The sequence below is a fragment of the Rosa rugosa genome, chromosome 4 (genome assembly GCF_958449725.1).
Source record: "Rosa rugosa chromosome 4, drRosRugo1.1, whole genome shotgun sequence".
Taxonomy (NCBI): domain Eukaryota; kingdom Viridiplantae; phylum Streptophyta; class Magnoliopsida; order Rosales; family Rosaceae; genus Rosa; species Rosa rugosa.
Window position 1 is genome coordinate 8,193,762 of NC_084823.1, and position 11,111 is coordinate 8,204,872.

The window sequence follows — 11,111 nt, forward strand, 5'->3', positions numbered from 1 at the left end:
TCCCGAAGTATCGGGCTACAGACCAGTCCTTATACCCATAGCCACCATATCAAATCGAGCAGCCACCCCATTTTTTGTTTTCCCAGGAATGTTCAACAATGTTCCAATGAGTGCATCACACACATTCTTCTCGATGTGCATGACATCCAGATTGTGGCGAACCGGTAAAAACTTCTAGTACTCCAATTCGAAGAAAACCGATTTCTTCTACCAACACGGTCTGTTCACATCTTCAACACCCTTATATGAAGGATGACGGTGCTTTTTACCAAAAGGCATGTTCAACCCTTCCACTATTTCCAACACTTCCTGTCCACTTAATGGAACAAGAGCAAGGTCAGCTTCCGTAGTGTTATCAAAAGTTGCTGCCTGTCTTCGATAAGGATGGTGACGTGGTAAGAATCTTCAATGCCGCTGATGCGACATCTTTTGACCATGACTGAGCCTAAGAGGTTTGGTGTTCTCTAGATAAATAGGACACGCATTGTATCCTTTCACAATGCTGCCTGATAAGTTCCCATATGCAGGGAAGTCGTTGATTGTCCAAAAGAGGACTGCTTTTAATGTGAAGTAATGATTCCTATAAGCATCATAGACCCCTTCAACCCCATCCCACAAAATCTTTAAATCATCTATCAATGGTTGGAGGTAGACATCAATATCATTTCCAGGTTGTTTACGTCCCGAGATTAACAAAGTGAGCATCATGTACTTCCTCTTCATGCATAGCCATGGAGGAAGATTGTAGCTCACTAATATGATAGGCCAACAAGATTATCTACTAGATAGGGAACTGTGGGGATTGAACCCGTCGGAGGAAAGCGCAAGCCTTAGATTCCTAGGGTTTGAACTAAAAGCAGACCACTTATCGTCCACTAACTTCCAAGTAGGGGAATCAGCCAGATGCCTCAATTTTTCATCCTTGACTCTCTCATCAGCATGTCAAGTCAAGGTTTTAGCTGTATGCTTCGATTGAAACATTTTTCGGAACCTAGGTATAGGTGGAAAATACCACAAAACTTTACCTAGAACCCCTTCTTTCTCTACATTATTCTTTCCCAACTTCCACCCAGATATGCCACAAGTAGGGCAGCTAGTGGCATCAACATGACTGTCCCTATATAAGATACAATAATTAGGGCATGCATATATTTTTTTCGTAGCCCATTCCTAATGCACACAATGTCTTTTTGGCCTCGTAGAAAGATCCAAGTATCTCATTACCTTCTGGAAGCAATATTCCGATCAATATTAACATGTCAGAATAGCATGCATCACTTAACCCATGCTTTGCTTTCAGATTATACGTTTTAACAAGTCCATTCAACTTTGTAAAACGGGTACAACCAGGGTAATAAAGAGGTTTATCTCCATCAACAACAAACCTCAAAAACTCATCAGAGTCTTCTGAAAACTCCTCATCATCGTGCCCCCCTATACCTATGTGATTAGGTTCCATCTCTACAGTTTATGAATACCCTTCAGTCTTTGAATTTTCCCCATGGTTAATCCATTTTGTGTATGTTCTATCTATGCCAAACTCGACTAAATGATCTTTCACAACCCTAGCCTTATGATAGTTAACGTGCACACAATTCAAACAAGGGAAACATATTCAATTAACATCACAACCATTCTCTAGTGCAAACTAAATCATCTCTTCAACCCCTAACTGAAAATTCCACGATCTTCTATCAGCATGCATCCATGATTTATCCATCTTACAATGGAAAAAAAAAAAACACAACTTAGAAAGCATTCCCACAAGTAACATCATACTCATCAAACATTTTTATCGCAACCACAGCAAATTGTATACAATATGCATGTCATCACAACTAGGGAGTTCAACAAATATATACTTTAAAACTATAAACCTATATATATGCTTCACTAGCTAGTACAGATCGAATAAGAGAATATATGCTAAGACATACTCACTTCAGTTTATAGTACTCCTCCACCAGCAATAAGCTTATATATACTCCTCCAACAGCAATAAGATCAAAGCTCAGTTCATCTGCCCATATTGCAAACCAAAAGTTACATTTTCACAACCATGCATGCATGCTTTGTCATCGAAATCAACAGCAAACAACTTCAAAATCACACAAAGCAATAAGCTCAATTCATCTGCCCATATTGCAAACCAAAAGTTACATTTTGACCACCATGCATTGTCATCGAAATCACAGCAAACAAGTTCAAAATCATACAAAGCAATATGCTAGTAGTCTAGTACTCCATGCTTCAGTATATATGATTCTGCTTTTTATAGAGATGATCAGTTGAGTATAGCAAATACATAACACAAACAATAGACACCATACTAGAAAACCAGATAATTAAGACCCACAAAATCGTGATTCCAATTGTTCAAAGAATATATTGTATGAGGTACTTCAATCCAAAGGTATGAATACTAGCTAAAGATCTTAGAAAATCAGCAGATTCTAAAAAAAGGGGAAAGAATGGTTACTCGAAACAGATTGCTGTAAGAACCTGTTGCCACTCCAACTCCATCTCCATTTGTACAACATTCAATTTTATCAAAGATAAAATAGTTTTCATACAAATCACACAGCTTATTATGTGGGCACGAAAGAAACACAGGTCATTCTACCTGTACCAATCATAAATTTAAAAAGAAACAAGAAAATTGAAACCCAAAAGCTATTAAAAGCAAAACCCAGTACAACGAAATTTCACGAAAAACAAAATTTCACAACCCCAAAATTGAAATTAACAAAAAAACCCAAATTTAAGAGGCAGTACGTTTCCCCAAATTTGACAACCCCCAAATCGAAATTAACAACAAACCATAAACCCAATTCGAGTTCTACCCCAATCCCCAAATCCATGTTATCCAAAAAATCCTCAACTCAAAAATCGATTTGAATTCGAAACCCTACTCCCCAAATCCAAATCCAAATCAACCCCGAAACCCTAACAAATTAACTTGTAAAGTACAGTTCGTACCTAGCTCGAAAGAGGGAGCAGTCTACAGTCAAGAACCTCCAAAGCTGACTTTGATTGAGGGAAACGACTACAAACCTTCGATTGAGAGAGACAGTGAGAGCTGAGGGATGAGTGAGAGAGATGGCTGAGAGTGTGATGGCTGAGGGTTGAGTGAGAGAGAGGTGAGGGCTTCGAAGAGGTCGAGCTGAGGGTTGAGACAGAGAGAGGTGAGATGGACAGGGACAACGATTTTGGGAGAGAGGTCGAGCTGAGGGCGGGCTCGAATGTTTTGGGAGCGCAAAAGTAGAGGGAAGTTTTAATTTTTAATTTTGTCTAAGTGTTGAGTTGCATGTATAGTCAGTGAGCTAGGGCAGAATAAATTTTAACCCTAAAAACAGACAACATAAATTAAGGACCAATTATATGTAACAATGTCACACAACAGATTCTGGCGGATCTAGGTAGAGGCTTGGGCGGGCTCAAGCCCGTATGAGATTTTTGGGCTTAAAAAAAAAAAAAAAAAAAAAAAAAAACTAGATGTATACTTTTTTTTTTTTTTGGGTATTGTCCATATTGAAGCCCAATAGCCCACCCGAAGTACTCCCCACTCTCCAGAACTCGACTACGGCCTATTTGAACTGTCGAATTGGAGAATCGTCTCTCCTCCTCCTCCTCTCGCCTCCTGCAGCTCTGCCCTTCTCCACTTGTACTCCCCACTCTCCAGAACTCGACTACGGCCTATTTGAACTGTCGAACTGGAGAATCGTCTCTCCTCCTCCTCCTCTCGCCTCCTGCAGCTCTGCCCTTCTCCACTTCTCTCAAAGATCAAGTCATCAAGTTGTATCTACTTCTCTTACTCTCCCTCTTCAATTTGGGGCAAAGAATTCAATGTAAGTTCAATTTTTTTTAATTGAATCAATCCAATTTGGGGCAATTTATAGGGTTAAGATTGATGTGAAATTCAATTTCGTAGGTTGTATTGGATTGAAGATTTCATGGATTGAAGAATGAAGGTTGCAGTCAAATTCTCTTGCTCTGGAAATCTGGTATGCAGCATTCTCTTCGTCTCCTTGTTCTGCAAATCTGCAATTTATTGTTTAATTGTTGTGGGTTAAATGTGATGTGGGTTTAAATGTTTAATTTATGTGGGTAAGTGGGTTTAATTGATTTCAAAACTTATCAAGGTCGATCAGTGGGTCTTTTTCTGCTGTCCAATTGTTGTGGGTTTAATTGATTTCAATACTTATCAATTGTTGTGCTATCTCGGCCAGGAGCTTGGCCTCATTTGAAGGGCTTAGACCCTCAAACAGCAAGTTTGGGTCTCCAGCTGCAGTGTCACTGGTGGGCCGCGGAAGGTGGGCCACCGCTCCTTCCGCGGCCTAGTCGTCAAGGCCGCCACCACCGTCGCTCCCAAGGTTGTTCTCAACCCTAAACTCCTAATTCATTTCTGTTGCATATGCGTTATTAGGTCTTGTAAAGATTTAGTTTTTGTGGATAAAGTTGGTTGCTTTGGACATTTTTTGCTACTTGGTGTTTTGTACTGTGTGGTAGTCTGATTGTGGTGAAATTGTTAGCGATTCCTCATACCCTCTGCGGTTATATTGTGGGATGAAGCTAGATTCTTGGTTTAGATCTTGTTGAGGTTCTAGTTTTTTGTGTAATTTTGAGTCTCATCCTGATTAGGTGTACTTTTCTTTTGAATTAATAAAATTATCTCGCACTATCGAGATGCTCCATAATATATTTAAGAAATCTAAGCCCGTCCAAGGTTTCAATCCTGGATCTGCCATGAACAACAGACAACAAAAGATGTTGTCTGAACTGAAAATATCAGACAACATAAAAATATGGTGATTGTCTGATCATTAATTGCACAATAGCAATGTAAAAAGAGTTGTCTGATTGAATTTATTCAGACGACATCAATATTCAATCATTGTCTGAATAACTATGAAACAACATCATCATTTATTATGTTGTCTGAAACTAGATATTTGGACAACAGCAATCTGAAAATCTATTCTCCCTTAAAGAAATGCGGACCTATTCAAAAAAAAAAAAAAAATGCAGACAAAATCACACCTATTCTACAATAACTGTTGTATGATTGAATAATCATACACAATAGAATAATTCTTGCTGTCGTTTGATTTTTTCAGATAACAGAAAAAATGTGCGCAGTTGTCTGATTCAAATATTGGCGTAGTGTATAATAACACATAACCATGGATCCCCCAATTTGGAGATTGAAAAACGCAAAACTCAATGACAGAACCATAGATTATAAAGAGAATCACCAGCCTAGAGTGTAGAACAAACCTGGGGATCAGCGATTGAAGGAGTGAAAATCGCGAGAAATCACAGTCGCGTTGTTATGGCTTCTGGGATTGCAATGTTACACCTATTTAGGCGGGAACTCAGAAAAGGGACTTTAGGTCCCCCTAATATCGCTCCCTCTAAACCCCAGGTCATTCATATCCCTCAGAGTTTTTGGCCAAAGAAGGGACATGTGGTGAGGCAAATTAGAATTCAATCGAAATGTCATCTCCCCCATATAATCCCTTATCCAAACACTACCTTAGGGTTTTCTTAAACAGTGAAGTACTACCGCGAGTCAATCTCACCTTGGGATTAGGGTTTCAGTTTTGGGTCATACTGTCGATGGAGGTGAAGGGTGTCCCGTATGTGTACCTGATGACAAACAAACGATTACATCGTCTGGAAATTGGCAAGTACAGTCAAGTTGCAAATAAGTTCCCAAACTGGCGTTGTTCAGCACCGATTGAGTTCGAGAAGGTCGAGTTATTGGGGGCAGGCTGTCAAGTCGTAAGTGGGGTTCCTTATTCAATGCAACATCATGCCGACCACAGCAACCTATTTTTGGTGGGGGGTTTTCATTTCGATGGTACCCCCAATAGAATGGTTTACCTTCTTCAACCAGACTATCCATGCGCCCGCATAGATTCAGAATCTAGAGGAGGAGGATTCTTGGCCTCTGGAGCCTTCTCTGCCAGATCCGATGGGACTGTTGAGTTGCTCCAACTTGATGTTTACATTTATCTTCTTGACACAACGCAAAAGCTATCACCCTCCTTATCATGAGGGAAATTAGATATCACACCTCCTATCTCCACTACCAGAGATGAGGGCTTTTGTTTCCAGCGTTATTCTCTATTAGATAATTGTTGGGAGAATTTACGTGAACCCCCTCAATGTGTTCTGCTATCGGGGTGCACTAGTTGGGGCCATAAGTTGCACATCAGCGCTTGTGGACGATCACATATTTTTTTATTTCCGTAGAGGTGTGTGGAGTGATGGATTGCCAGGAAATTTTGGAGCTGTGACAAATTCATGAACAAACTTAGAAAGTAACTAGCCTGTAATCAGTGTAGTGACAAACTTTTATTCATCTATTAGTTCTTCCAAGTAGAGGTGGCAGTAATAAAAAAAAAAATAGCAATTGGGTCATGGTTCCTAACCTGTGAAGAATGTACATCTGTTGGAGTCAACTATGTTCTTGCTAAGTGAATACGCTCGATAATTTCGGATGAATTCCAACATTATTTATCAGTGGAGTTTTGTGACTGAAGCATAGGAAAAACGACCACATAGAGTCCACTGATAACTAATAACTAATAACTAATGTTGGAATTCATATCTAATTCAACTAGTTTTGGATACTTATTCCAAACTGAAAATGAATCAAACAAAAAAAAAAACAAAAAAATCTGCCAACCTCAGACTTGAATTGGGTCCATATCCAAGCCAATTCGGTTCACAGGCCCAAAATCTGGGCCAGATATAAACCTTTGCTGCAATCCCAGCATCCCGTCACCTTTCACAAACCTCTGCCGCTTCCCCGCTCGATAGGAATTGGGAATATTGTGCATGACAAGAATTGAAAGTTAGATACTTGGATCACCTAGACAATATTGCTTTTCAGTATTTAATTGGCTTAGTTTGGGATTGCTGTGCTATGAGAGGAAGCACTTCCGAACTTGCTGTGAGAGGAAGCAGCTGAGGTGTTTGGTAAACTGTTTTTAAAAGTGCTGTGAGAATGAAAAGCAATTTGTAGGTGTTTGGTAAGTTGTAAGGCAAAAGTGCTTTGGCTGGGTATAATTACCAAAATGGGCATACATGCTTTGATATGCTACTAAAATACATAATTTTGTTTTTTGATTATGTAACTATACCAAATAAAAAAATTTCTCAAGTATTATTCTTGTACCATTGGTTGGACCGAATAAAATATTTACTTTAAACTCTTCAATATGCATATTATGTTTGACTATTACACAAAATAAGTCAAGAATATTTGGATTAATTTCCCGACCATAGTTCAACGGGAACCATTACACAAAATAAATTAAAGTCACTTGAAATTTGCAACTAAATGCTAAGTAGATGCATTCATTAGACTTTATGCAATTGCATTTCTTAACACCTCCATTTCTTGTCTTTCCAGACCATCTCCATCATGTTCATTATCCTCCATCTCTTCACTAGAGCCAATGCAGACAAACTGTAACAAGTTGGCAATAATCAATTCTCTGAGCAAACACATCAGGACCCATTTATCATTGAGTGTAAAAAACAATGTGAAGAATCTTGATCCAGAAAAGACAACTATGGCATCAAATTTTAGTTCATTAGAAGCCGAAAGAGGTACAAGCAGAAAGAAAAAAAAACAATTAAAATTCAATATAATTGACGCAAAATCTTAACTCAACTAGTACTACAAAACCAAAGATTGAAATACTACATCAAGTAAAAAGTTCAACTTCCACAGAAGAAAAAGAACCTGGACTGAAATTAACCAAAACAAAAGCTATGGTGTCACTACATGCAATAAAAGCTAACCAACAATAGAGCATGTAACCAATGCAACATTCCTCCACAACAAAGTTGCAATACATAATTAACTCCACCAACAAAGGGCCAAAAGGAAACTGAACATTCTTACACCAGCAAAATACATCAATCAAAAAAGCTGAAAAGAACAAGTACCCAAACCAAAAGAAACTAAAATAAATAAATAAATAAAATTAAACTTCCTCAATCATGACACAAAACGCTGACAGCAACCAGGTATATCTAATTACCCACAGCACTGCCCAGACTACTAGATAATTGCTTGACTCGATTAAAATCACAATGCAAAAAATAGGGAGTCTGCAATCAAACTCTTGGGCATACAAAGAGAAGTACCTTTCTTTTAACCTCTGGTGCCGATTTAAAATTTGTCATTTGCAAAACAAACGGGATTTAGCAGAAAGCCTAAACTCTCAATAAGTGCCGGAAGAAAACAAGGCGTTCACCGAGCACTTGCTTACTCTTGCTAGTCAGAAGATAACATACGTGAAACTTACAGACAAAACTAACAAAACTGAACCAGTCCCAATCCAAAATCAGATAACAAAAACTAGACTATTTGACAGTAATTCTCACAACCTAGAGACCGTGCTATCAATCAAAGTAAAATCATCAAGAACATAATAACAAGTACACTAATTCAGAGAAGATAGAAAGCACTCACACAACACAAAACAACAGATAATAATTGAATTAGTACAAGCTCAAGACTGATTTCAAAAGCTAAAAATAAACCCAAGAGCTCCTTTAACAATCATTATATACCAAAACAAAAATCCAAAACAGTTCAATTGATACAGAGCATAAACAACATAGTACCAATACAATATAATTGATAAGCATCGTGCAAAGAGCACCCAAACTAAAAATCAACAACCTCAGTAAGTTCACATAATATCAAATACCCAACATAACCCTTTATGAAAACCAAACTCTCACATTCCACATTCCATGTACCCAAAATACCACAAATTGACCAAACAATAAGAAGCTAGTTGTTTCGATCTGTTGCTACTTGTTTTGCAGGTGACGCATATAGGGAAAATTAAGAACTTTAGAGGAGACAAACAATAAGAAGCGTAGTGAATCGAAGCTTGCAACAGCAATATACTGTAAATTTGGGGAAAGATGGAGAAGGAGAGGACTTACAATGAGTTTGATTCGCTGAAGACAGAAACTTTCGGCTTAATTTGCTGCTGGGTTTGAGAGAGAGAGAGAGAGGCGGTGATAGAGTGGTTCTTGGTAGGCTTGCGAAGATGTGATTACGCGAAATTGATGGATACTCGGTTCCCTGCGCCGCTCATGTCAGTGGGGTTTTTGCCGGATTGTATGACTAGGTTATAGGAACTTCGAATGGGATGATATATGCTGGGAGGAGGAATAACAAGGAAGATCTGGAGAGTGGTTCTGATGAGGAGCTTACCAAGTACGAAAGGAGGTTGAAGAAGCTGGGGTCTGGGAATGCTTTGGGTTTGGGGCGTGTGGCGGAGGAGCGACGAAATTGGGTTTTGAAGACACAGAAGAGATCGATCGATGAGCTGAGGTATTTTGAGTTTTGACAGCAAAAGAGGCTGGGAAGAGAGAAGCTGAGCATAACAAACCCCTATCTGGGTCAAGGTAAACTCAAAGAAAAGATGAGGACATAATAGGAAATCTTTGTAAATTTCATAGGGTTTTTTGCACCAACAGTGTCTGGACACTTTGAGGACTGACAATATGATACCCGAACTTACAAAGTTATCAATGTGATACCCGGACTCATTTTTTCTTATCAACGTTGTACCTCCGTCCATTTTCTGTTACGGTACCGTCAACTATGATCACGTGTCACACATGTGACTTGATTTTTAAGGGCAAATTTGTCTTCTTACACCAATCTCTATAAAATAAAATTAAAAAATAAAACTGAAGAAGTTCTTCAGCTCTGTTCTTCCCCATATTCCCTGGCTCCCTCGCAGAAATTACCAGATCCAATCGTCGTTATATCATTCCCATCAAAACTTCTCTGACCATGAAATAAACCCATTTATTATGGTCTTCTCCATCTTTTAGAATTTGGATTTGGATTCTTCAGGAATATATATCAAAGCCAAATTAAATGAATTTGGATACTCACTATGCTAACTGGTTCTCTCCCTCTCTCCAGTATTTCCTCTTCTGGCTTTTCAATTCTTTTTCACCACATCTGAATTCTAGATCTGCATAATCAATCCTGTTAATTTTCACGTAAATCAAATCCTTTTCGTTCTTAGATGATTTTCTTGAAAGCGGATCTGATTGAAACTTTTGTATGCGATATTGAATCGACCCAATATGTTTATATTATTATATAATCATATACTCTGTTCTTTGCTCTCGGCTCTCAGCTCTCAGCCCCCCCCCCAGCAATCATTCAAGTTCATATTCTTGAAACGGCCAAAAAAACAAAAATTACAGCAATCCTTATTGTTCTTCAACCCAGCAAAAAAAAATCTGATCAATTGTTCATGTTCATCTTCTTGAACCCAGTAAAAAATCACAAAGAAAAAAAAAGAAATCCCAACAATAGTTTTTCATGTTCTTGAACCCAGCAAAAAAAAAAAAATCAACAAATCTGATCAATTGTTCATGGTCTTGAACCTAGACCAAGCAAAAAAAAAAAAAAGAGTCCAGCAATTTTTTCATGTTTTGGAACCCAGACCAGACAGAAAAGAAAACGAAATTTTGAAGCAAATTTTCTAATGTTCTTGAACCCAGACTCGACAAGAAAGGAAAGAAAAGATGAGCAATTCTGGTATGTGATCTCAAACGCCTCAGTAGCAGTCTCTTCATCGAAATCAAGTGTTCTGTGATCCGAAACAACCAGAGAGACCAATACATTCTGCCCCACGCGCGTGAGCACAAGCACCATCATGGTGTGGAGGCTGAGCGTGAAGAGGACGGTGCCGTCGTCTAAGCTCCAATTGGACGCCAACACCTCTCCAGATCTCAAGTCACCTTCAAACCCACCATGGCCACATCGCCTTACTCTTCCGCTTCATTTTTAACAGTTTCAGTTTTTGACATTTGTCTGAGAAACCCAGAAACTCCGAAGAAGACGAGAGGTGAAGAGAGTAAAAAAAAAAAAATATATATATATATATATATATATATATATATATATATATATATATATATATAATGTCATATATAACCCTACAATTAGGGCAAATCAGTCTTTTTATCCTCATTTAATGGCTTATGTGCATTAAATGTGCTGGAATTAACGGCACCATAATGGAAAATGGACGGAGGTACGACAT

The 11,111-nt window shown here is 38.4% G+C and overlaps 1 long non-coding RNA gene across 1 annotated transcript; it reads right to left on the reverse strand.

The window, feature by feature from the left end:
- Positions 1–7,155: 7,155 nt before the first annotated feature.
- On the reverse strand, positions 7,156–9,480 carry LOC133744033 (uncharacterized). The gene is made up of 2 exons (XR_009863338.1): positions 8,980–9,480; positions 7,156–7,480 (listed from the first exon to the last, which is right to left on the reverse strand). It is a non-coding gene; the product is annotated as an uncharacterized LOC133744033 (long non-coding RNA).
- Between the last annotated feature and the right edge of the window lie 1,631 nt (positions 9,481–11,111).